This window comes from Narcine bancroftii, chromosome 6 (genome assembly GCF_036971445.1).
Source record: "Narcine bancroftii isolate sNarBan1 chromosome 6, sNarBan1.hap1, whole genome shotgun sequence".
Classification (NCBI taxonomy): Eukaryota; Metazoa; Chordata; class Chondrichthyes; order Torpediniformes; family Narcinidae; genus Narcine; species Narcine bancroftii.
This window is the reverse complement of record NC_091474.1, coordinates 91,497,602-91,523,935: the sequence shown is the minus strand read 5'-3', so window position 1 is coordinate 91,523,935 and position 26,334 is coordinate 91,497,602. Positions and strand designations below refer to the sequence as shown.

Sequence of the window (26,334 nt, the reverse complement as noted above, 5' to 3'; positions counted from 1 at the left end):
TTCATGCATTTTAGTTTTAAGTGCTGACGTGAAACACTAAAGTCTCCAGGCGCTGTGGCTGCAGTTTAAAAACACAGAAATGCCAGAGATACTCAGCAGGTCTCGCCAAAGTATGGCGGCAGGCCCCTGATTTTACAATGATGTCCCTTTGGGAGCCCCCCCCCCACCCTTTGCGGCTTGCAGTGACCTAGAGCTACTTGTACAGTGGTGGACAGGTGTGACGCAGGCTAGTGTGATCACCCTCACTGAGGGTGCCCTTCTTACTCCACATTTTCCCTTGTTCTGGGTTGCTATTGCTGTGATGCCTATGGAGAGAGGTCTTGAACAGTTGCATCTGGTTCTTACCCTTCCTAGTGACTAAGCTGTGGTGTGTGTGTGTGGGCACTTGCTGCTGGAAACTCCGAGTCCTGTTTAAAAGTAGAAAAACAAGATTAAAAAAAATACTCCTGCTGTATTTAATGAAGGTGAACCTTCCTTATTTTGGGGGTTTTCTGAATAGAAGTTGGTGCTAAACACAGTACAGTACTTGTTTAGTACATTTCACACACCTTCACTGGGGGAAATCCAGTTTCTTCCTTGATTTACTGGAAGCATTGGCAGCCAGCAGGAACACAAGATTAATGTGCAGTCTATACTGGCTTGATTTCTGCTTCTATTTACTTTTGAGTGTTATTGCCTTCAAAAGAAGTTGGTAACCTTCCTGTACAATTATCAATGGAAACGTGTACCACGTGAGTCACAACAAAATGCCGCTTCTAACGTGCAATTTTAGCAATGGAACATGCTGCATCACTATTTCCTATGATTATCTGGTGCTTTTTGACCAGTGCTTTGAAAGTTGTGTGCTTTTTTTCCTGGGTGGGATCAGTTGGGTCAATGATAACCTGGACCTGCTTAAGAATCCCAGCCACTTCCCCATTTCTCTAAAATTTTGCAGCGATGAAACGCTGTGCTGTACTATACTTGCCTTCCTTTCCCTTTGGCCCTATCTTGTTAGTTGCCTTAAATACCTGTTTAGTAGAATTTGAAAACAGGAATAGGATGTTGAGGCACTGGTGAGATCTCGCTTGGACTATTATGAGCAGCTTTGAGCTCCTCGGTAAGAAAAGGTGCTGTCTTTGGAGAGGGTTGACTCTCTGGGAGTGAAAGGGTTATCCTATGAGGAGCATTTGAGAGCTCTTGGCCTGTACTCATTGGAAGTTAGCAGAATGAGGAGGTAGCTTTTGAAACCCTTCAGATGTTGAAAGGCGTGGCCAGAGTAGGTGCGGAAAGGTGGTCTCCCATGGTGGGAGAGCCTCGGACAAGAGGGCACAACTGTCCGCCTAGAACAGATGTGGAGGAATTTCTTCAGCCAGAGGGTGGCAAATCTGTGGAATTTGTTGTTGTGGAGGTCATTGGGTGTATTTAAGACCGAATTAACACTATTACAGGTTCTAGATTAGCTGGGGCACCAAAAGGTTGTGTGGAGAAGGCCGGGCAGTGGGACTGAGTGTGGAAATGGATCAGCTTATGATTAAATGGGACAGACTCGATGGGCTGAATAGCCTATTTCTGCTCCTCTGTCTTATGGTCATGTTTTCTTATCTGCCCAAAGGATGTGATTAAGGCCAGTGTATTCACTTCCAGGAATTTATTTTTCCTTCCCACCCAACAATCCAAAATCCAGATTGTCCAAGGATTGTGATTGGATGATGGGCTCCAGAAAAAGCAATTTCTTCAACCTGTTTATATCATGGTCTTTAAACCTTTTTTGTGGCTTGTAGACAAATGATCGGTTTTGAAGGGATTTGGGCTATTATGTAAAATTGGCTGCAGATTGTTGGTGGTAATGAAAATGATCATGTTTGCCTGGATGTGACCTCTGAGGGGAGGAATGGACCATACAAGGAACTTGACCAAATGAACATCTTTCCTTGTAACTTGGTGCTTTTCAGTTGATGCCGTTGAATTCTAATCCAGAAAACTGGCCAGTGCTTCCTTCATGAAGGACTCCTTTTTAATTTATCTGCTTAATTAATCGTGAGTATGACCAGAAGTAACAATTTTTTTTGGCATTGTCTTTTATTCCAGTTATGATCAAATGGGGGAGCAGCTGAATGAATGTCTTTTGTTAAAATGAGAGCAAGTGGAAATGAGAACAGGCTCTCAGTTGGAGAAAATTAAAGCCCAGCTGATTGTTTATTAGGTATGCCACCCTACTCCAACTAAGCATAAGGAAGACTGAAACTACACGTCCCCAAAGAGGTGCCTTTCAATAGACCAAAGCGCAAACAGGGAAATGTCAGCAGCATAGAGGAAAGAAAGAACTTCATTTATCACGGATAATTTTAATCTGCTTATTGATTGGACTAATCAAAGTGGTAAGAGTAGAGTGGAGGAGGAATTTATAGAAGATGTCAGGGATGATGTTCTCAGAGCAGAATCTACCTGAGTAATTTTAGGATTAATACACTGGACAATGAAGATTTTGTTTCCTGAACACTTTTTGGTGTATTTTATGGATTTGGGGTTGCTGATCATGAAAATCACCTTAAACCTTCCTATCACTTACCCATTTTTTGATGTAACTTATTTTTTCTGTCATATTTGAAGTCTACAAAACCATGAAGTGGAGCGTGTCATTGAAAATTCATTTTCTACATTCGCACTTGTACGTCTTCCCTGCTGATCTTGTCAGTGACGAACACAGTGAAAGGGTTATCAGGGCAATTGGAATCCATCTGTGCCGGCCAGCTACTGTTGGACACTGACGTGAGAGGCATCAGATGCTGAGTACGAACGGAAATCAGCGGCAAAAGCATTTTTTGGTCAGTTGAACGAAAGCAAAGTGTCAGCATTGTTATGCGATTAAACGCAATCAATTCGATAAAAGTTAATGTAATATTTCTCCAACTTCCTACGTGATACAGCAAATCTGAAATTATCTTTGTGGTCAGCTTGAAGTTGACCAGCATAATCCCCAATTTTTTTGGGAAGCAAACCTTTTTGAGGGGTGGGGGGGGGGGGTAGAAACTGGTGTCCAGTGTTGTTTTAAATCAAATGGTCCTGGGGTTTTAATCCTAATGCCAAGGGGAATAGATTCATCCTGTTTACTGTATGCATACCCTTCAATTTCTTTTCAGGAAGCAAAACCTTTCGAAAGATTTGTTGTCCATAACGAGGTAGGAATAATAAAACTGGTTGTGCTTGAGGATTTCTGAAGGAGGAATGACCACAAGGTGGAATTTCTGTACAGTTTGAAGGTGGAAGGGAAAATAGGCCAGTGGAAGAACAGTGGCAGATGCTTCATCAGTTAGTTCATGATGCTCAGCAGCTGTGTAGCTGTGGAGAGTGGGATCCCAGGAGGAATACAAGCTATAAAAGTTAACAAAAGAGGAGAAGGAATATCTTGAATCAAAGGCAAGTGCATGCGAAGTGGCAAGTGTGGGCCAGAGGACTGAGCTCGACAAGAAGCAGCAAGCAACTGAAGGGTTAATGAGGAAGGAGCAAATGGATTGAGAGAAAACTGGCAAGTACTATTGAAACATAAGGAAGAGCTTCTATGCATTTATAAAAATAACTGGAATATGTGCTTGTGTGGGATTTGTGGAGAGTGAGACTGGGGAATTAACGATGGAGGTGGGGGGGATAAAAGGAGATGGCAAGCTTGTTGAATCTATACTTTAGAGAGAGAGAGAGAGAGAGAGAGATTGATTTTCAAAACTTCCTGAGTCCCAAGAAGATTCCGGCAGAGGCAAAAACCACAAACGTGACTGCATTGGGAGCATGATTTAAAGCCGGTAACAAATTTGTCATCTGAACATTGCCAGGAAACGGTCATTTGGAGAGTTAAACAAGGAAGCCTTCAGATGCTGAGGTTCAGCAAAATACCTCTTCTTCCCTCCTGGCGCCTCCCTGTTTTTGGTTGTACCCCGAAACGTATAGATGCTGCGTGACCTGCTGAGTTTCTCCAGCGCGCGCTCGTGTATTGTCGTCATTCAGAGAAGCTGAATATAATCAAATGAAGATGGTTTAATGAAAGATAAATAGCTTTTGCTAAATTTCCAGGAGCTCTTTGTGGACGTAGCAAGTTGAATTGATTTTGGGGGGGTGGGGGGGGGGGGCGGGGGAGAACCTGGAAATGTGATGTGTTTATATTTCCAGGAGATGTTTCAAAAGTGTTAGGTAAAAGGCAAATGCACAAGATTAAAAAACTCGTATTAAGAGAAGTGTGGTAGCATGTATTGAGGATTAGTATTGAAGACAGTTGGAATAAATGAGTCATCTTAAACTGAAAGGATATAATTCATAGTCCTATAATTGTGCAGCTTAGAACCAGACTCTTTAGCCCATCATAACCATTTATGCTAATCCCACTTGCCCACTTGCCCATTCATGCACCTTCCAAATATTGTTCCTGCTTCCACTGCTTCTAGCAGCTCACTCCAGATAGCAACTAGTCTTTCTTGTGCGATCCCCTTTAAACCACATCCCTTGCATGCTAAACTTGTACTCTCCAGTTGCCTCTCAGAATGTTATATACCTCTATCCTGTCATCTCTTATCCTCCTTTGCTCCAGGGGAAACAGACATAACCTATCTGGACTCTCCTAGTAGCTCAAGCCTCCCAATCCAGGTAATATCTTTTGCATTGTCTCTTGCTTCATTACATCTTCCCTATAGACTGCACACAATGCTCCATGTATAGGCTAACCAACGTTTTGTTCAACTGCAACCTGATGTCCCAACATTTACTCAGTTAGCTCGGGTGTGGGCAACCTCTTACCATGCGTGGGCTGAATGGTGTGTCAATGGTTGAGTGGCAGGCCACACTGATGCTACCATTGGGGCACAGTTATGTGCATGTGCGAATTGGGGCACTGTCCGTTCGTAAGTATGAGCTGTTCATAAGTATGTTCGTAACACGGAAACTGCCTGTACTTTTACTGGCAGGCCGGACGCACATGGAACTTCTGCACTAGGTTTTGGGCCAGGTAAATTTGGATCACTGGCTGAATCTGGTCCGTAGGCCATAGGTTACCCACCCCTGGTTTAACTTATGAAGGTAACCTTGCCATATGGCTTTCTCATTGGTTTAGTAATCTAGTAATTATAGGCCTGTAAGTTTGATGTCAGTGGTGGGTAAGTTAATGGAAAGTATTCTTAGAGATGGTGTATATAAATATTTGGATAGGCAGGGTTTGATTAGAAACCATCAACATGGATTTGTGAGGGGACGATCATGTTTGACAAACATTGGAGGTTACTTGGAAAATTGATGAGGGTAAGGCAGTGGATGTTATATATATGGACTTTAGTAAGGCCTTTGATAAGGTTCCTCGGGGAAGGCTAGTTAGGAAGGTTCAATCATTAGGTCTTAACATTGAAGTGAAATGGATTCAACAATGGTTGAATGGGAGATCCGAGAGAGTTGATAATGGTTGTCAGAAAATGGTGACGAGTGGTGTGCCTCAGGGTTCAGTATTGGGTCCATAACTGTTTGTCATATACATAAATGATCTGCATAATTAGGTGGTAAATTGGATTAATAAATATGCAGGTGATACTAATATAGGTGGAGCTGTGGATAGTGAAGAAGGGTTTCAAAGCTTGTAGAGGGATTTAGGCCAGTTAGAAGAGTGGGCTGAAAGATAGCAGATGGAGTTTAATGCAGATAATGTGAGGTGTTACATTTTGGTAGGGGTAATCAAAATAGGACATGCATGGTGAATGGTAGGGCATTGAAGAGTGCAGTAGAACAGAGAGATCTAAGAATAATGATACATAGTTGCCCGAAGGTGAAGTCACATGTGGTGAAGAAAGCTTATGGTGTGTTGGCCTTTATAAATCAGAGCATTGCGTATAGGAGCTGGGATGTTATGTTAAAATTGTACAAGGCATTGGTGAGGCCAAATTTGGAGTATTGTGAACAGTTTTGGTCACCAAAGTATAGGAAAAATATCAACAATTTGGAGAGAGTGCAGAGAAGATTTACTAGAATGTTGCCAGGGTTACAGGGTCTAAGTTATAGGGAAAGGTTATATAAATTGAGTCTTTATTCTTTGGAGCTTAGAAGGTTGAGAGGGGATTTGATTGAGGTATTTAAAATTATTAGGGGTATAGATAGAGTTGATATGGAGAGACTTTCCCCTTTAAGAAAGGGGGGAAGATACAAACAAGAGGACATGAGCTGAGAGTTGGGGGGGGGGAAAAATTTAGAGGAAACCTGAGGAGGAACTTCTTTACTCAGAGAGCGGTGGGTGTGTGGAATGAGCTTCCAGGCGAAGTGGCGGAGGCAGGCTCGATATTAGCATTTAATGGAGAAGTTGGACATGTATGTGGACGGGAAAGGAATGGAGGGTTATGGGTTGAGTGTAGGGTTCAGTGGGGGAAAGGGTTCGGCATGGACTGGAAGGGCCAAGTTGGCCTGTTTCTGCACTGTATGGGTTGTCTACCTATGTTCCCATGTTCGGGAAACATTGTATTTGTATCTCAAGATCCCTGTAAAATGATATTTCTCAGGGCCCTGCCATTCACTGTGTATGCCCTGGGCTGGTTTAACTTGCCCAAATAAATCACCTCCCACTTATCTGTGTGAAACTCCATCTTGGTCCACTTTCCTAGTTGACTGTAACTCTCTTCTTTCTTCTTTGGCTTGGCTTCGCGGACGAAGATTTATGGAGGGGGTAAATGTCCACGTCAGCTGCAGGCTCGTTTGTGGCTGACAAGTCCGATGCGGGACAGGCAGACACGGTTGCAGCGGCTGCAGGGGAAAATTGGTTGGTTGGGGTTGGGTGTTGGGTTTTTCCTCCTTTGCCTTTTGTCAGTGAGGTGGACTCTGCGGTCTTCTTCAAAGGAGGTTGCTGCCCGCCGAACTGTGAGGCGCCAAGATGCACGGTTTGAGGCGATATCAGCCCACTGGCGGTGGTCAATGTGGCAGGCACCAAGAGATTTCTTTAGGCAGTCCTTGTACCTTTTCTTTGGTGCACCTCTGTCACGGTGGCCAGTGGAGAGCTCGCCATATAACACGATCTTGGGAAGGCGATGGTCCTCCATTCTGGAGACATGACCCACCCAGCGCAGCATGGACTCGATGCTGTTGACCTCTGCCATCTCGAATACTTCGACGTTAGGGATGAAGGCGCTCCAATGAATGTTGAGGATGGAGCAGAGACAACGCTGGTGGAAGCGTTCTAGGAGCCATAGGTGATGCATCCATGATTCGGAGTCGAACAGGAGTGTGGGTATGACAACGGCTCTGTATACGCTTATCTTTGTGAGGTTTTTCAGTTGGTTGTTTTTCTAGACTCTTTTGTGTAGTCTTCCAAAGGCGCTATTTGCCTTGGCAAGTCTGTTGTCTATCTCATTGTCGATCCTTGCATCCGATGAAATAGTGCAGGCGGGATAGGTAAACTGGTTGACTGTTTTGAGTTCAGTGTGCCCGATGGAGATGTGGGGGGTGGGGGCTGGTAGTCATGGTGGGGAGCTGGCTGATGGAGGACCTCCGTTTTCTTCAGGCTGACTTCCAGGCCAAACATTTTGGCAGTTTCCGCAAAACAGGACGTCAAGCGCTGAAGAGCTGGTTCTGAATGGGCAACTAAAGCGGCATTGTCTGCAAAGAGTAGTTCACGGACAAGTTGCTCTTGTGTCTTGGTGTGAGCTTGCAGGTGCCTCAGATTGAAGAGACTGCCATCCATGCGGTACCGGATGTAAACAGCGTCTTCATTGTTGAGGTCTTTCATGGCTTGGTTCAGCATCATGCTGAAGAAGATTGAAAAGAGGGTTGGTTCGAGAACACAGCCTTGCTTCACGCCATTGTTAATGGAGAAGGGTTCAGAGAGCTCATTGCTGTATCTGACCCGACCTTGTTGGTTTTTGTGCAGTTGGATAACCATGTTGAGGAACTTTGGGGGGCATCCGATGCGCTCTAGTATTTGCCAAAGCCCTTTCCTGCTCACGGTGTCGAAGGCTTTGGTGAGGTCAACCTACTTCACTCCACTGTGATACCAATTCTGGGGTTGTCTTCAAACTCGTTAATCGTAACGGAGTGTCCCACCTTAGAAGGTTGATGTCTTGGTCTGCCCGAGTTATCAGGATATGTTGGAAATGAATCTCAGCTTGCATGTTGGCTGTGCTGCGATGTCTGTTGATAAAAACCTCTTAATTTTTCAAGATCTGAGAGCTGGCAGCCAGATTTTGTTGCTACTCCCTAATTGCCCTGAAGAAGTAAGTGGTGATCGACGAGCTTAAACTGGCAAACACCTTTTTACAATGCTATCGGGAAGATAATTCCAGAATTTGGACAAAGTAACAATGAAGGGACAGTTGTATGTTTCCAGATGGATAGTATTTGACTTGGACGGGAGCAGGCCAGTGCAGGGTGTTCTTGTCCTCTGGATGGTAGAGGTTGTAGATTCGGAAAATCTTTGTTGGAGTACCCCTTGTGAGTAACTGAAGTGTATTTTGAACGTGGAACTACTGCAGCCAAGGCGTATCGTTGGGAGAAAGGAGTCAATATTAGGGGTTATTTACAGGTTATCAATCAAGGGTGCTATGTCTTGGATGGCGCTGAACTTCTTGAGTGTTGGAGTTGTTCTAATCCTGGTAAGTGAAGAGTACTCATCTCTCTCCTGTGTCTTGTAGATGGTGATAAGACTTTGAGGTGTTTGGAGATGAATCACTAGCCTTGGGATATTTCCAACACTGACCTCTTGTAGCTACAGTATTTACAGCTGGTTCAATCACTTTGGATCAGTGTTAAGGATCGATGGCCTAATTCTTTGTTGGAGACGGTCATTGTCTGGCATTTTTGTGGCGTGAATGTTCCCTGCAATTGATGACTGAATGCTGACGAGGTCTTGTAGCATGCAGGTGTGGACAGGTTCATTTGCTGAGGAATTGTGAACCAAATCAAACATCATTCAATCATTATCAAATACTTCTACCTTGTGGAAGGAAGAAAAGTTATTTGAAGAAACAGCTGAAAATGGTTTGATGCAGGACACTACTTTGATACATTTCGAATAATCACTGTGACCCTAGACTTGGCAAACTCAGTCAATTGTGTTGTCTTTGAGCAGCCCGTTGGGTGGTTTTCGTTGAAATCCTATGAACGCGGGTCTGCGCCCCAGATGGCGGGGCCTATAAATCGGCAGCAGCCACGAGGGGCTGCGGAGGACTGGAGCAGGGCACCAGAGAACAGGAAGATCACTGCCCCTCTGAGGAGAGGGTGGAGGAGCTGACCTGCGGGGACAGTGGCGCACCAATGAGCGGGGCTCTGTGGCGGAGGGGCCAGTGCATGCGGCGGGCTGCTCGAGGCGAGGAAGCCGTGGGCTGCTGAGACTGTCCTTGGGAGACGTGCTGGGGCCACAGATGGCTGGAGCAGGTATTGGAACCAGGATGCGAGGAGGTTCCGAGGGTGCAGAAGGGTCGCTGACCATGTTGGAGGTTGGGATCTGGAGCTTGGGTTACTGATGATTTGGACTGGATGCTGTGGGGGCTGCGCAAGTGCTGGAGGTGAATCCACAGGCACTCGATGACTCGGGGGTGGGGGGGGGGGGGGACTCTCTTTTGCTTCTCTTTCTCTCTCTGACTGTGTCTGACTGTAAGAGGCACTTCGGCAATTCTCACCAGTGGCGAATCTGTCTGCCTTGCAGCAGGCAAAAATAAATTTTCATGCAATTCAACACTGTTTTATGGCTATGATAATAAATTGAATCTTGTTTTGATGTTAACAGCCAGCAGTTTCACTTCACCTATAGAATTCTGCTCTTTGGCTTATGGTTGAAGTAAGCCAAGGTCTAGAGGCAAGCCATCATGGTGAAGCCTGACCCTCTTGTGTCAGTGAACATGTTATTGGCGAACAAGATCCACGTGATATTGTCAATTACGCCTTCTGTTCCTTGCTAATACAGTAAAATCCCTGGTATCCGGCATCAATGAGCATTGGTAGATGCCCAATAAGTATATTTACCGGTTTCCTAAGACTTACTCTCACAATACCTAACCAATACACCTGCGTTAAGAATAAACACTTTTTTAAAAAAGCAAAAGGCAAAAATATTGTACTTAAACTGAACCAACTTCACTTTCATGAATTTATAAACCTTAAAACATTTTATTTTCAGTCACGTTCTTTGAAAACATTTAACTGTCGCTGCATCTGCAGATTCCTCCCTCTCCGCAGAACTGCTAGAAAGACCAATGATATCATTATAGCTAATTAACCCCTCCCCAGTTTACAGATTAAAACCTCTGACCTGGGGCAACTCTTACTAAGCAGGGATAAAGAAACACTTCAAGAGAATCACCCTCCCACAGGACACTATGTTATTTTTGTTAAGCAATATTAAGGCTGGAAGGGTAAAAATTAAATATCTATCAAATTGATTTTGTTAATTGTTTTAGCAGTTTCTAGGAAATATACAGCAAAATCATGGAAGTCCAGATGCAGATTTAGGTATGGAAAGGTGACACGCAGAACTTCGTAGTTGTAGCCCATTAGAGAAGATTACATAATCTGCGAGATAAAATTCATGTTTTTTGGAAAATATGGCGCCCATATTCACAATTTTGATTTGCATGTTTAATAGGCGCCCTGAAGACCTCGCTTCTTGGTAACCTCCAATCAACTTTATTCTATAAATGTTTTATTTTCTTGACATTCTCTGAATTTTCTTTCTTTTTTTTAAAAGAGTTGAAGGAGGTGGGAGGGTGGGTTGGCGGGGTGGGATGGTATGTACCACATGTACAATTTTTGAAATCATTTCTGGAATTGAATGTAATGTAACTATTACTAAAATTTATAAATAAAATATTCCAGAAAAAAAGAGCCCCCCCCCCCCACCCATGGCGAGTGGCATCAACCAGCTCTTCATCCCGGGCGACGCCATCACTGTTTCACACAACTTTATCCAAACAGCTGCTTTGAGCAAAGACCGACCAAGACCTCCGCTGGCTGAATATTTGCTCCCGTCCTCACCAAATGTTTACTTGTTACTTCAGAGAACATTTATTTTTACAATTTTAAATTTGCATATTTTTTATATTCTTATTTATTTTAAGTTTTAAAAATTCCATGATTTTTTTTTGCTGGTTGCTTGAGGCTGCCGTTTGCTTGAATTCAGGATACCAGGGGTTTACCTGCATTGTGATCATCTGTATAGTTGTAGGGAAGATAGAGGAATTGTGGATAAGCTACTGGTGTGATGCCCTTCACTTCTGAGTGGCTGGAGGCCCTTGATGCCAACATCGTGTGTGGAAGGTGTCGAATGAGATGGATGTTATTGTGTTGATCATGTTGGAGGGGGAAATTGGACGGGGAAAGGGGAGTGAAACATGGAAGTCTGGAGAGGCTGTGATGGCAGGAAAAAAAAATGCCGAAATGCTAAAGGAACTCGGTCGGTCTTTTCAGCGTCCATATGAGACAAAGCTATATTGCTGATGTTTTGGGACTGGGTGCTTCTTCAAGGAATAAGCAAAAAAAAAAAAAGCAGGAGCTCTCAGGATAGAGATAGAGCTGGCTGGGGGAAGAAGTCAGACCAACAAAAGGTGTTAAGGGGATATGATGAGGGGAGAGGTGGGAATTGATTTTTGAGTCTGAAAGAGAAAAGGGAGAGCAACTGAGCTGGGGGAAGACGACGGGGAAGAGGTGAGGGTGGGTGGACTTGTGGAATTTAACGAAAGCCGGAGAAGTTGATATTAATGTCGGAGGGTGCCCCGTCAGAAGATGAGGTGGTGTTCAAACAGCTTGCAGGTGGTCGCAGTCTGGCAGCAGAAGGGACCATGGATAGACATGTCGGCTGGGGAAAGGGGAGTGGACATTAAGAGCACTTTGCTGCTTCAGATGACCATCAAGTTCCTGAGTTTGAGGAGTGTCTACTTTTACAGCGCAATTTAGCTTCATTTTAATCGCGGCACTGGTATCGTCCTATGAACAAAGTTTTTGTCACCATGAGTGGAATTTCTGTCACTGTCTCTTCCTTTTTATGGGGCTCAGATAAGCACCCACCATGTGTCTAAGCAGTTGGAGGAACAAAGGCATAAATACTGCCAGTGGAAGGAAGTGAGGTAGCAGCTGCAGGATGCATCTGGCCAGCCTTTCCCTTGGAGAGAGGAAGGTCGGCCTTGCACTCTTGACTTTCCTATTTAAAGGCTGTCAGAAAACAATGTCTGAATCCGCACTGACAACTGTATTCCTGCCCTGTCATCCAGAGGCAGCTCTATGGGATTCAGCCTGACCTTCATTCCATCCAGGCAAATGCTTGCTCCTTGAACTATACAAGATCAGCTGCAAGCACATGCTGAGGGCTATTGACGCATGTCAAGGAAACAAGACTAATTAGCTGGAATCGACGCCCCCAAAGCCCTCACTCATTTCCACTTTTTCCAGTGGTGCTGATTTAAATACTTTCTCACTTTCCAAAAAAATGGCTATTTCCAGCCAGGTGGGCTTCTGTTGGATCTGGGAGGGGGATAAATTGGTGTCCCTTTACTCGGGAAGGTTTACCAAGCTTGTGTAGATTTTTATAAGGAGGGAGGCAACCGTTTTTTTGGTGCAAAATGAACTTTGCTGATCTTTTAGCTCTTTTTGAAACTTTTGAAGGGGGCTGGGATGGGTAGGTCATTTTAAGTAAACACACCAAAATGCTGGAGGAACTCAGTTGGCCCTTTCAGCATCTACCGAAGACAAAGATATATTGCCGACGTTTCGGGCCTGAGCCGTTCCTTAAGGGGAGAGGGGAAAAAAAGCTTTTTTTTCTTTCCCCGCCCCCCCCACCCTTGAAGAAGAGCTCGGGCCTGAAACGTCGGCAATGTGCCTTCGTCTCCGAAAGATGCGGAAAAGACCAGCTGAGTTCCTCCAGCATTTTGGTGTGGTTACTACAATCACACCATCTGCAGCCGACCGTGTTTCTCTCTGGTCATTTTAAGTGCTCAAATGGTGAAGATGTGAATAGCTCCTTCTCCCCAGGACAAGATAATGAAGATATCATTGCCAGTACACAGCAGTAGCTTGGATGGTATTTCCAGATAAAGGTTCAGTTGACTCTTAATTATCTTCCTCCGAGCATTTTGCTCTGCATTGTGATGAAGTGGATGTCTGCTCCCAATACCTTGTGCTGTGTAACCACAGGAATGAACGACGACAGCTGGTAGGATCCCATCAGTCATCAGACAAGTCCTCAGGCCAAATAAAACAAGCAGGTGCTGGGCGAGTTACAAAACTCCACCGATCTCTTTTAAATGCATCTGTTGAGAAATGTCCAGCAGCTACAAGAGGTGGTAATAAATAGGAGCTGGAATCAACCTCTGAAATGTCTCCAGCGATTGGTTTGAGCTCAGCTAGTTAAATATAATAAGAGATCATACAAGTGCAAGGTGATCCTGGAGATTGTTCCATTGCTCACAACACTCTGAGCTTCAAAGACCCATTCTTCTTGTTGTGGTATTCTTGGTGTGCTGTGGTAAGACCATATTGAGTGGCATGGAATCTGATGAGATGACATGTTGGTATGGAGTAAGATGGAATCCAAATAGACAGCCTGGTGTCTATTCAGGCTGCAGGGTAGCTCATAATACAAAGTGCGGACAGTCTTTTTGTCACATCGTTTCATCCTCTGACTAACTCCAATGTCTCTGACCCCACAGGTCGGTAAAATTCAGTTAGCAACACAGAGCTTTAGAATGCATTTGAAAATTTCCAGTGGCTTTTTGTTGCAAAGTCGTGGGTACAGTCAAGCAGGAAAGACTTTTAATTTCAAAACGTGTTGTTGAATGCCAGTATCTGAAATGAGTTGGGTGCCATTGAACAGAAGGAGGAAGTGAAAGGTTCAGCTTTGTTCAGCCAGGATCTCTGCCCATGGTTGGCAAGTCCTAATTTGGCAGGGATGACAGCTGGAATGACCTGCGTTCCTTAAAGTTGGGCGCCTCTGTCAAAACGCAATGCTGGAGAAACTCAGCGGGTCCAACAGTGTATTTTATCTAAATAAAGAAGCGAAACCAACATCTCGGGTTGAGCCTTTCATCAAGGTATGGGGTGAGGGGAAATGTCAGCAGGTGGCCAGAAATGCACACATTGGGGCATTACCTTCCCTACTGGTGTTTCTGAAGTGCAGTCACAGTTATAACATAGAGAACATGAAATGACAAAGCTACGGCTACGGGTTTTATGATAATCATTTTAAATTTAGACACAGTAACAGGTCTTTGCTGCCCAATTTACCACAATCCCCAGTATATTTCGAACGATGGGAGGAAACCAGAGGCCGCAGGGAAAACCCACGGGGAGAACGTGCAAACTCCTTACCCCACGTCCCATTTGCTGACACCATAACTGCATTGCGCTAACTGCTACCCCTCTAAATCTAAATAATTATTTATTTTATTGACATTAGTTGAACGATGAATTTTGTCCGGGAGATCAGAATAAGGGTCAAAAGTTCCTTTTATTGTCACATAATAATACATTAAAATGTAATATACATGATATTTTTCTCTGGCCTTAAGCAAACAAAGAGTTGCCTGGAGTCCTTAACATTATGAGAAAGAGAAACAAAAGAAAATCCCTTGAGAGACTGAATGGCTGTGGCTTCATCTCCAGATCTTCTGCAGCCTCTACGTCCAGTTCAAGTTGTCTCAACCTGAGCTCCAGATCCAAACCTCCAACACATTCAGAAAGCCTTTAGCGTCCAAGGCATCTGGGAGCCCTTCTTGCCCTCAGCATCTACTCTAATCCCGGTCCCAATCCCTGGCTTCTGTGAGCCAGGCTCTGTTAGGTCTGCTTTGTTCATGAATGAGTGAGACAAACACCAGACTGAGTCGAAATCAGGGTTCTTTGTTCTTTATTACCGGATTGTAACACTTGCAACTAAACATGTTAGTCGGAGAATGCATTCTGCCGTTATCAGCAAAATGGTGATTTTTTATACCCTTGGATATGTGCTTAGAACATCATCATATCATTACTTGTCCAATGACTAAAACTGTTGCTATCCTTTCCCTGCTAGCTTCCTGCCTCTCAATCCATCAATGTCTCTCTTATCTTGTAAGTACAAGGATGCATTCACATCTTGTTACAGCCCTGCACATTCCCATCTCATGATGTTTTACCTAACAGGAGTACAAGGACACCTCCCCTTCTTGTTACAGCCCTGCACAGGGTAACTCCTTACACATTCCCATCTCATGATGTTTTACCTTACAGCTCCCGCAGCCTGTGTGGATCCTTTGACCAACAGTTGACAATTGCTCACAGCCTGTGTGGGCCTTTCGGCCGCTGAGTCCCTAGTTGGTCCGCTGAGGTAGTCACTGCCCTGTAGGGTCATTTCCTCTGCTTCTTTCAATGAGTGGGTGTTGTGGTGCCCTGTACTGGCCACTGTTCCCCTCCTGGCATGCCGCCCAGCACAGGCCCCGTCATCTTGGACACAGACCCTATGGAGGAAGGATTTAAAAAAAAACTCAGTCGGCATTAGGACCAGGTAATAGGACCCTGTAGAGCAGTGCAGTGCCTCCGCTCCCCGCCTCTCACGTGTCCAGAGCAGTGCTGCCATTACAATAGTTCGATATTGCCAGGGGGATCTTTTGCATTGATCTGCTCTCTGAACTGCCTTGTGCAAACTTTCCAACAGGGCAGCATCCTCTCTCTGCCCAGTGCCCCCTGTATTGAGGCTCCGATAAAAGTTTGCTTCCAATGGATGGGCCACTACATTCATGGGCTTGACACAGGACTTCGAGAGCAAAGGAAATGTTAAACTTTTCAAGTGAAACCAGTAAATTTGGCAGCATGGTTGGTGTAGCGGTTAACGCAGCACTGTTACAGCGTCAGTGGTCGAGACCGGGAGCAGAATCCTGCACTCTCTGTCAGGAGTTTGTGCCTTTTCCCCGTGTCAGTGCAGCTTTCCTCTGGGGTCCTGGCTTCCTCCCACCCTCTGGAGATTGTAAGCCAATTGGATGTGATTGGGAGGCCAAGCTCTTGGGCCTGTTACTTTGCTGTATGTCTAAATTTAAATGATCACTGGCTCATAATGGAGATCAAAATGGAGAAGGTGCCTTTGGAATGGCATTGAGATCCTTGAAACACTTTGGGAGAATCAGAGAAGCCTTGTAAAATCAGAAAAGCAAGTATCAACTGCAGTCAGCTCAGCACAAGGCTCTGAACGGCCTGTTAGCACAAGGCTCTGAACGGCCTGTTAGCACAAGGCTCTGAACGGCCTGTTAGCACAAGGCTCTGAACGGCCTGTTAGCACAAGGCTCTGAACGGCCTGTTAGCACAAGGTTCTGAACGGCCTGTTAGCACAAGGTTCTGAACGGCCTGTTAGCACAAGGCTCTGAACGGCCTGTTAGCACAAGGCTCTGAACGGCCTGTTAGCACAAGGCTCTGAACGGCCTGTTAGCACAAGGCTCTGAACGGCCTGTTAGCACAAGGCTCTGAATGGCCTGTTAGCACAAGGCTCTGAACGGCCTGTTAGCACAAGGCTCTGAACGGCCTGTTAGCACAAGGCTCTGAACGGCCTGTTAGCACAAGGCTCTGAACGGCCTGTTAGCACAAGGCTCTGAACGGCCTGTTAGCACAAGGCTCTGAACGGCCTGTTAGCACAAGGCTCTGAACGGCCTGTTAGCACAAGGCTCTGAACGGCCTGTTAGCACAAGGCTCTGAACGGCCTGTTAGCACAAGGCTCTGAACGGCCTGTTAGCACAAGGCTCTGAACGGCCTGTTAGCACAAGGCTCTGAACGGCCTGTTAGCACAAGGCTCTGAACGGCCTGTTAGCACAAGGCTCTGAACGGCCTGTTAGCACAAGGCTCTGAACGGCCTGTTAGCACAAGGCTCTGAACGGCCTGTTAGCACAAGGCTCTGAACGGCCTGTTAGCACAAGGCTCTGAACGGCCTGTTAGCACAAGGCTCTGAACGGCCTGTTAGCACAAGGCTCTGAACGGCCTGTTAGCACAAGGCTCTGAACGGCCTGTTAGCACAAGGCTCTGAACGGCCTGTTAGCACAAGGCTCTGAACGGCCTGTTAGCAAAGGCTCTGAACGACCTGTTAAAGTAGCCTATGGTAGTTTGGTTTAAAATTCCACCATCGCAGGGTCTGCGCCCAAGGTAGCAATGACCAAGATCTTCAGTAGCCATGAGGGGTTGCAGACTCCAATGAAGCGAAGGGCTGGTGCAGGGCTCCAGAAAACAGTGAGACCCTACCACCCCACAGCCCCCTACTGAGAAGGAGAAGCAGAAAAGACCACCGCGGGTCGGCAGCGGACAAGCGAGGGGACTGTGGCTGAAGGAACCCATGGAGTTGGTGGGCTGCTGGAGACTGGCTGAAAGTGTACCAGGCATTGGAACTGGGACGAGAGAGGGTGCTGTGGGCTCTGAAGGGTTCCTAATCAAATTTGATCTGGAGCTTGGGCTGCCAATGGTTTGGAATGAACTCTGTGTGGCTACAGGAATGCTGGATATGAATTCACAGACACTCGGTGACTCTTGGGTTGGGGGGGGGGGTGGGGGAAGAACTCTCTTAAACTGCTTTTTCTCTGACTGTAAGAGGCACTTCAGGCAATTTGTGCCGATGGCGAATCTGCCTGTTGGTTTTATCAGTCAAGTCAGAACCCATGGACTGGAAGGGGAAGCGAGACATCTCCAATCTGTAGGGACTACCTCTGAGAAACTCCCTTAGTTTTGCTTTGGAGGGTCAGCTTGGATTTTTATGCTGTTGGGTGGAACTGAAACCCATAACCTTCACACTATGGGAAAAAGATAAATTATGTTCCCAATTCTAAAAGTAAAAACACAATACTGGGAAAACTCAGCAGGTCAAACAGTGTACGTCATATAGCAAAGGTAGAGATAAGTAACCAATGTTTTGGGCTTGAGCCCCCTCATCAAGGACTGTCGTGTGGGAAGAGTATTAGGTTCGGTGGGTTCACGGAGAGACAAATTTGGACACCAGTATTACAATGACACAGAACTTTTATTAACAAGGGAAAATGGAGAATGATAAATGGTACTCGATCACAATTTCACGTAAGTGACTGTAGACATTCACCTTGGACTCCAACAGTAAACCTATACTTGACCCACTTACATGCTACAAACAGGGACTTTGACATGCCCTCCCAGTTCCCTTACCAATGGGGTCGTGGCTCTCTGCGAGTACCAACCTATAGTAGTACTTCAGTGTAGTGCACACCTTACCCATGATACATCCAGCCATGTCTACAGTAGCAACCTGGTGTGGAGTGATGACCAGGGCAAAGAGAGAGACTTGTGCTTTTTTTGACTGCCCATGTAACGGCAAATTTCTTTGATTGTGCTGTTATACGGGCAGCTTAAAAACCATAGGTCTCTCTCTTTGCCTCATGGTCCAAGCCCCGGCCATCGCTCCATGCCAGGTTGCTACCGTAGACGTGGGTGGAAATGTCATGGGTGAGGTGTACACCACACTGAAGCTGAGTCGTTAGTTAATTCCTGCACTACGATTTATCCTGCAGATCCCCTACTATTTTTCGTGGGGGGAAACCTGCAGTCTAAATTGCACCGCAAAACTCGCCTCATGAATTCGACGTGCAGGCCACATTGCTCCACGTAACTAATGCATACAGGAACTTGAGGCATGCAGCGTAGGCGAGTAATTATGTGAATTTATGTTGCATTTTTCTGACATTGCTGTCTTTAAAAATATAGTGCTAATCTGTGCTTCTAGCCAATAATGACCTTAGGTGATTTAAATTGGCCAATGGCAAGGTGTGAACTAATGGGAGGCCAGAGTCCAACCATGATTGACAGGTGATGTGACTCCCGTCTGAGTAATTTTCAGACAGGGGTTGGGGGGGGGGTACATATGACCACCCACAATACACACATGCCAGAAGGGCAGGGAGGCCACATTTCCTCATGCACCACAAGGTATGAGCAAAATGTTTTTATTGCTCAGATGCCTGCCTACATTTTGCTCATATCCTAATGAAGGGCAAAGAACTTCAAATTCCTGAGCGTCAACATCTCCGAGCATCTGTCCACGTCGATGCAATCATGAAGAAGGCTCGCCAGCGGCTATACTTTGTCAGGAGTTTGTGGAGTAAAAACACAATGCTGGAGAAACTCAGCAGATCGGATAGGATCCTTTATATAGCAAAGATAAAGATACCAACATTTTGGGCTTGAGCCCTTCAGAATTAGAATTTATTATCGCGAACATGTCACAAAATTTGCTGCTTTGTGGCGGCGTCACAGAGCAAACATTTATATAAATTGTGAAAAAAGTCAAGGTAAGGCAGTGTCTGTCATTCATTGTAGACCTTCAAACTTCTACCATGGAGAGAGTTCTGGCTGGTTGCATTACTTCCTGGTATGAAAAGAAACTCCAGAGGGTTATTAACTCGGCCTGCGACATCATGGGCACCAGACTTCAATCCATCGAGGAAGTCTATGAGAGGTGGTGTCATTTTTTAAAAAAAAAAGCAGCCTCTATCCTTGAAGGGCCCCACCACCCAGGCCATGCCCTCTTCACTCTGCTACCATCGGTGGGGGAGGGGCGGGGGGGGAGGTGATGGGGGAAGAAGGTGCCCAAAAACGAGCACGAGCGGCACAAGGACAGCTACTTCCCCCCACCCCCCCCCCCCCCCCCGCCATCCAATTGCTGAATGAACAGTGAACCACACCTTCTTACACTATTTTTGTTTAATTTGCAAGGTGGATGACTGTATATAAATGTTTGCGCTGTCATGTTGCTGCAAAACAACGAATTTCATGACAATAAATTCTGATTCTGAAGGCTCAAGTCGAAATGATGGTTGTGTATGGTATTTTTAATCTTTGCTACATAAAGAAATGCTGTTTGACTTGCTGAATTTCTCCAGCACTGTGCTTTCACATCTGCAAACTTTTGTGTTTTACTCCCAATTCTAAAATCCTGGTTCCACTGTTCAGTGTAGAAGAAAAGGATCCGGCTGTCAATTGGATCCAGATCTGCCCTAAATATCGAAGGCAAGGAAGGAAGTTCCATCTCTGCTTGATGACCAAACATCCTTTCAGGATGCTGTTACATAACCCATTACAATCTGACACCATTTTTATTTCCACTCTGCCTGTCTAATTATTTTGCAACTCCACTGATTTTGTTTTGTAAGATATGTCTGATCCTTGATGGAGAGTTACTAATCGAGGTGCAATTGGTGCAGATTCTTTGCCAAAGAAAATATATTTATTACATCCTACAGGTACACAATCCTTTATCTGGAACCCTTGGGGGACAGCGTGTTCCGAATTTCAGATTTTTTTTGATTTCTGAACAAAAGCCAGCTGCCCCAGATTTAAGCCCACCTGAATTGTGCTGCCATATCCACCCCCTTGTGCTGCCGTCTTTCTCCCCCCTCGCCTGCCCGAGTCGCGCTGCCGTCTTTCTTCCCCCTCGCCCGTCTGAGTCGCGCTGCTGTCTTTCTTCCCCCCTCGCCCCCCCCCCTCGCCGCGCTGCCGTCTTTCTTCCCCTCGCCCACCTGAGTCGCGCTGCCGTCTTTCTTCCCCCCTCGCTCCACCCTCGCCACGCTGCCGTCTTTCTTCCCCTCACCCACCTGAGTCGCGCTGCCGTCTTTCTCCCCCCTCCCCTGCCCGAGTCGCGCTGCCGTCTTTCTCCCCCCTCGCCTGCCCGAGTCGCGCTGCCGTCTTTCTTCCCCCTCGCCCGCCCGAGTCGCGCTGCCCTCTCCCTCGCCCAGCACCAAGGAAAAAAAATGCCGGTTTCTGCAGCTTTCTGGATTTTAGATGTCCGGATAAAGGATTGTGTACCTGACTTGTATTTAGAAACAATTATGAAAGGTGTTTCACTGAATTTTCAGCACTGCCTCCGAAATATTTAAAATCAATTTGTAACCCTGCCCGTTGACTGAAGTATTTGGAATCTCCAACAACTCTCTAAATTCCCTGCATTAAAACGCGTTGGCATTTATGTCCCTATTAGCCAAGCGTCTACACTGGAAGTCTGACAGGAATTCTTCTGTTGCACAGGGGATATCGATTTCTTTATTAAACTGGAGAAAATCAAATGCACATTAAGAGGGTCCACTGGCCAATTTTTCCACAAATGGCAACCCTTTAAGCATTTTTTTTTTGTTATGAATTACGAGTGCTGACGGAGTAGAAGACTAACTGTGAGACGGTTGTACTTTTCTTTGGCTTGGCTTCGCGGACGAAGATTTATGGAGGGGGTAAAAAGTCCACGTCAGCTGCAGGCTCGTTTGTGGCTGACCAGTCCGATGCGGGACAGGCAGACACGATTGCAGCGGTTGCAAGGGAAAATTGGTTGGTTGGGGTTGGGTGTTGGGTTTTTCCTCCTTTGCCTTTTGTCAGTGAGGTGGGCTCTGCGGTCTTCTTCAAAGGAGGCTGCTGCCCGCCAAACTGTGAGGCGCCAAGATGCACGGTTTGAGGCGTTATCAGCCCACTGGCGGTGGTCAATGTGGCAGGCACCAAGAGATTTCTTTAGGCAGTCCTTGTACCTTTTCTTTGGTGCACCTCTGTTACGGTTGTACTAGTACTATCAGTAATGCCTATATACTGATGATACTGTCAGCAGAGTGGCCAAGGTGGCCAGGGAGTGGGGTGCCCGGGTGTGTATCTGAGGGCCTATGTGAATGGTTGTGCCTATAGGAGCACAATATAATGTGTACAAAATTGTTTTTGATGCACAGTAAATATATTTTGAGGTGCGGTTGGGGGGTGGGGAGAAGACCCAATGTGGTTAAAACAATGAAAAGCCAAGCCTTTTGGACTAGAGGGCCCCACGTTGTAATCCTTCAAGGATTTCTACTGGTTGTCAGTAGATTCTGCACCAGCTGATCTTAACTTTCCCCTCAACACTCTCTTCATGTTCTCTTTTTTTTTCTTTCCCTCTGGCTTTCCTAAAATCTATCCGTTTGACCAAATTCTGGGTGGCCTGCCCCTTTGTAATGTGGAGAAGATACCACATTTTTTCTAGTGCAACCGTGAGGAGGTTTATTTTTGTTTTGTATGCAGGTTAATCCATGACTGAAATACAACAGTATTTATTATTCCAAAGAGAGTCTGATCTGCGTGGGGAGCGTAATCATGTATCTGTCTAGGGAAGCGGGGGGGGGGTTAATGTTTAACCCTTTGGACTCTGGCTATTTTTAACCTTTGATAATGTATACTCCAGACTGTGTCCAAGGATAAGCTGGAGTTAGTAGATCTGTTTAGTCAGATTATTCCTGGGCAGTCACTGTCCTCTTCATATGCTACATAGTCCTAGACAATTTTGAATGCTCTTACCTTCCAGTATTTTTTCTTGTTGTGAAACTTGGCGAAGGCGATTTAGGGTCAGATGTGTAAGGGGCTCCAGGGGCCCGCTACATGGGGAGGAAACATGGGTCCTGAGCAGCGTCGGTTTGTTAACGCCTACTGCAAAGGCTGAGGACCTTGAGATATCAGTCTCTGGGGCTGATGTCACAACACCACTCAAGAGGGTGAACCCTCAGAAGGCATCAAGCCCTGATGGTGTACCTAGTGGGGGGCTCAAAATCTGTGTCAACCACCTTGCTGGAGTGTTCACCTACATTTTCAATCTGTCACTGTTGGAGGTTCTCGCCTGCTTCAAAAGAGCATCAATCGTTCCGGTGCCCAAGGAAAGCAGAGTGAGCTATTTCAATGTCCATCGCCCAGTAGCATCGACTGTGATGAAATGCTTTGAAAGGTTGGTCAATAGCCAAAATTAGCATGCACTTAAGTAATGGTCTGGACCCATTGCAATTTGCTGACATTACAATCGCTTCCCCCTCAGTGCTAATCAACAAGCTTCAAACCCTAGGCCTTTGCAATTGGATCCTTGACTTCCTCATCAGAAGACCACGGTCAATACAAATTGGAAACAATGTTTCCTCCTCACTGACAATCAACACAGGTGCACCCCAAGGATGTGTGCTTAGCCCATTACTACACCTCTGACTGTGTGGCCAGACACAATTCAAATGCCATCTTCAAATTTGCCGATGATGCCATGGTTGTCGGCAGAATCACAGACGGCAATGAGGAAGCGTACAGGAGAGAGTTGGGTCAGCTCATTGAGTGGTGCCACAAAAAATAACCTTGCACTCAACGTTAGCAAGACCAAGGATGTCAGGTCGAAATCAGGAGAACACGAACCAATCCTCATTGAGGTATCGGCAGTAGAGAGGGTCAAGAACTTCAAACATGTGTTAACATCTCTGAGGATCGGCCCTGGAGCCCCCAATGCTGATGCAATCACAAAGGAGGCTACCCAGCGGCTGTACTTTGTGAGGTGTTTAAGGAGAATCGCTATATGACCAAAGGCTTTGAAACTTGTACAGGTGAACCAAGGAGAGCATTGTATCTGGTTGTCTGTTATGGAGGTGCCAACTCTCAAGACAGGTATAATCTCCAGAAGGTTGTTAACTCCACCTACGGCATCACTGGCACCAGACTTCACTCCATCAAGAACATCTACATGAGGCGGTGCCTTAAGAAAGCAGCCTCTATTCTCAAGGCCCCCACCACCCAGCCCATGCCCTCCTCACTCTGCTGCCATCGGAGGGGGGAAAAATGTACAGGAGCCTAAAGATGAGCCCTCAGCGGCACAAGGACAGCTTCTTCCCCTCAGCCATCAGATTCCTGAATGATCAATGAACCAAAGACACTGCCTCACTTTATCTTTTTTCTTGCACTAATTTTATTTATTTTGAAATGTGGTTTATAGAAACGTTTGCACTGTGATATGCTGCCACATTACAATGAATTTTGTGGCACGTTCATGACCATAAATTCTGATTCTCAGATTTGGACATCAAATGAATGTTCAGATAATTGCCAGATGTTGTTGGTGAAAACAACCAACTTATTCGGTCGTATGGCTTGACACCATTTATTCTGCAACTTGTGTAGTATTAAAATACTGAGAGCTTGGTACATGAAGGACCTCTAAAGAGCCATTCTCAGGGGAGTAGATTTAGGACGGAGATGAGGAGGAACTGCTTTTCTCAGAGATTGGCGAATCTATGCATTTGCTGCCCATTGAAGCAGTGGAGGTGACCTCAGTAAATATATTTAAGACAAGGTTGGATAGATTTTTTACCAAGTTGGGGAATTAAGGGATATGGGAAAAAGCAGGTGGGTGGAGATGAGCCGAGCATCGGATCATCCATGATTTCGTTGAATGGCGGAGCAGGCTCGACGGGTTGGATGGCCGACTCCTGCTCCAATTTCCTATGTTCACCCTTCATAAGAAAAGCAGAGGAGAGTCCCTTCCGAGTTACTGAATGCCTGTGGATTCTCCTCCAGTGTTCCCGCAGCCTCTGCAGCTGCACAGATCCCTTTTCAAGCCACTGGCAGTCCAAGTTTCAGGCCCAAACCTCTGACACGATCGAGGAAGCCTTCAGCCTCTTTTGCCCTCAGCATCTAATCCTGGTTCTGGTATCTCTTTTCTGCCTCAATATTTTTATTTAATTTTGCAACAACAAATACAAAAAGTGTCAGCCATATTTATCAAAATATAAAGAGGTAATGAGAAAATATAGACAGAACAAAGACTTGTGTAAGAAAAGCTGTTACATATAAACTAAATGTCATCAGCAAAAAATAAGGAAATAATCAAGTAACCATTTAATCAGTTATAACATAAACTGAAAAAGATAAAATAAAATTAAAAATCATTTTGGGAAGAAAAGGAGAAAATAACTTTGGAAGAAGGGAATGGAGCTGGAAAAATTAGAGGTTCAGTTCAGGTGCCTTGCCGTTCGGTGTGATCTCTGACCCTCTGCATTGTAGTTGTTGCCTCTGTCTGCCTCTAAAAAGGTTAGGAGCAACTCATGAAGGCTGTTACCCCCCCCCCCCCCCCTCCACCCCAAGCTGCTGGCAGGGAACTCATCCCTCCCATCTCTTCTGACTGTGCTTTTAAAAATCTGTCCTCACATTTTCTTGTGCAAACTTTGTCCAATGCCACTCCTGCAAAAAAAGTCGAGGAAGCTTCAGCCACGGGCACAATAGATTGTATAAAAGCGCTCTTTGAGGTAAACTGTGATGCTTTCATAAGTGAAGTGCTTATTAGGGCCTGCAGCAGGGCTGAAAGCATGAAGAAGAAAGGTGAAATAAGCAACAAAGCGGTGTGACTGATTTGGAGAGGATGCTTATTAGACAAGAGGCTGCGACAGACCACAGATGTGCTGATGTGCAGGAGTTGCTGGCTTCCTGCAGAGAGGCGTCTGGGTGATTTGATTACACCTAATCCAGTGGCTGCCTGCAAATGAAAGATGGATAACCTAACAGAGAGAACTTCAGCTCCAGCTTGCAGGAGCTTTTTAACCACATCTCCAACCAATAAATCCAGCTCTCGCACTCACAAGGACAATAATATCGGCATTATCTGCAGCTGGAAACAGGGAGCTTGGGTGACATCCTCTCACCACTTGCAAAGTTTAGGGACTAGAACTGTCTTCGGGCGAGGAGGACTGCGAATATTTGTACTTAATGGCTTTTCAATTAAGTTGGTTTTTGTAGCGTTTTATCACAAAATACCTGCTTGGCTGCAACATGTAAGAGTTTTGGTGCAGAGGTGGCCAAACTTCCTTAACACAAGAGAAACCTCAGTTGTTAGAGACATGGGGGTGGGTGGGGGGGGGGGGGGTGTGGAAATGCATAAACATTTTTTGCTCTTGCATTTTGTTACAAAAATTGTCTTTAAATATTAAGAAAATACATGTCACTCCCCTTCGGCTTTTGAGCAATATTATTTTGTATCACTGACAAATCTTAGAATGAGCATTGATTCCTTTTATTCTATTGCTACGTGTCTCATTGCAAATCCTACTTGAATACTGATGGGAAATAGAATTGTGGCAAACCACCGTTTGTAGGTTTAACCCAACTGGGCATGCCCATTGGCCGACTGTACCTGTGGTCCCCTCCCACAGACTCTTGAATAAAGGTGACTGCTCCGCAGCCCCCACCTCTGTCCAGGGCAGTCAACCAGTGTGGACCTGCCTCAAGTCTGTAGCGAGTAAAAGCCTCTCAGTTTTTCATAATTTCAGTCTTTTGGGGTCATTGATGGTGCATCATGAGTGTTGTATTTTACAATTGTTTTTGGTCACCTAAACAATGTGACGATAAGCTCCTCCTCATCATTGCATCATTTTGCAAAGTCAAATCGCTCACACAGCACATGTGCAAGTTTTGGAGAAGATAAAATAGCTAGAGGTGTTACCTTTTCCTTCTCTATTGCCCTGAGGGTCACTTTAAATTACCCCTTGGTGTATGCAAGTGGCAAAACAATCAAAGGGCAGTTTAAAGGGAAGGAGACGAAGTAGTTGTTCAACAGGGAAATTGACAAGAGGCGGAATGGAATTAATGGAA

General features: G+C 45.5%; 1 protein-coding gene across 8 annotated transcripts in view; it reads left to right on the top strand.

Annotated features, from left to right (window-relative positions):
• Positions 1 to 26,334, top strand: part of LOC138736340 (paladin-like) — a 175,423-nt gene that overhangs the window by 15,339 nt on the left and 133,750 nt on the right. Inside the window, exon 1 of one of the 8 annotated variants that reach the window (XM_069885690.1) lies at positions 1,999 to 2,019. The exons of the other annotated variants lie outside the window; for them this stretch is intronic. The gene's annotated coding sequence lies outside the window, so the exon portion shown is untranslated. Of the gene's footprint in view, positions 1 to 1,998; positions 2,020 to 26,334 lie in introns of those variants that run through there. 8 annotated transcript variants of the gene reach the window in all.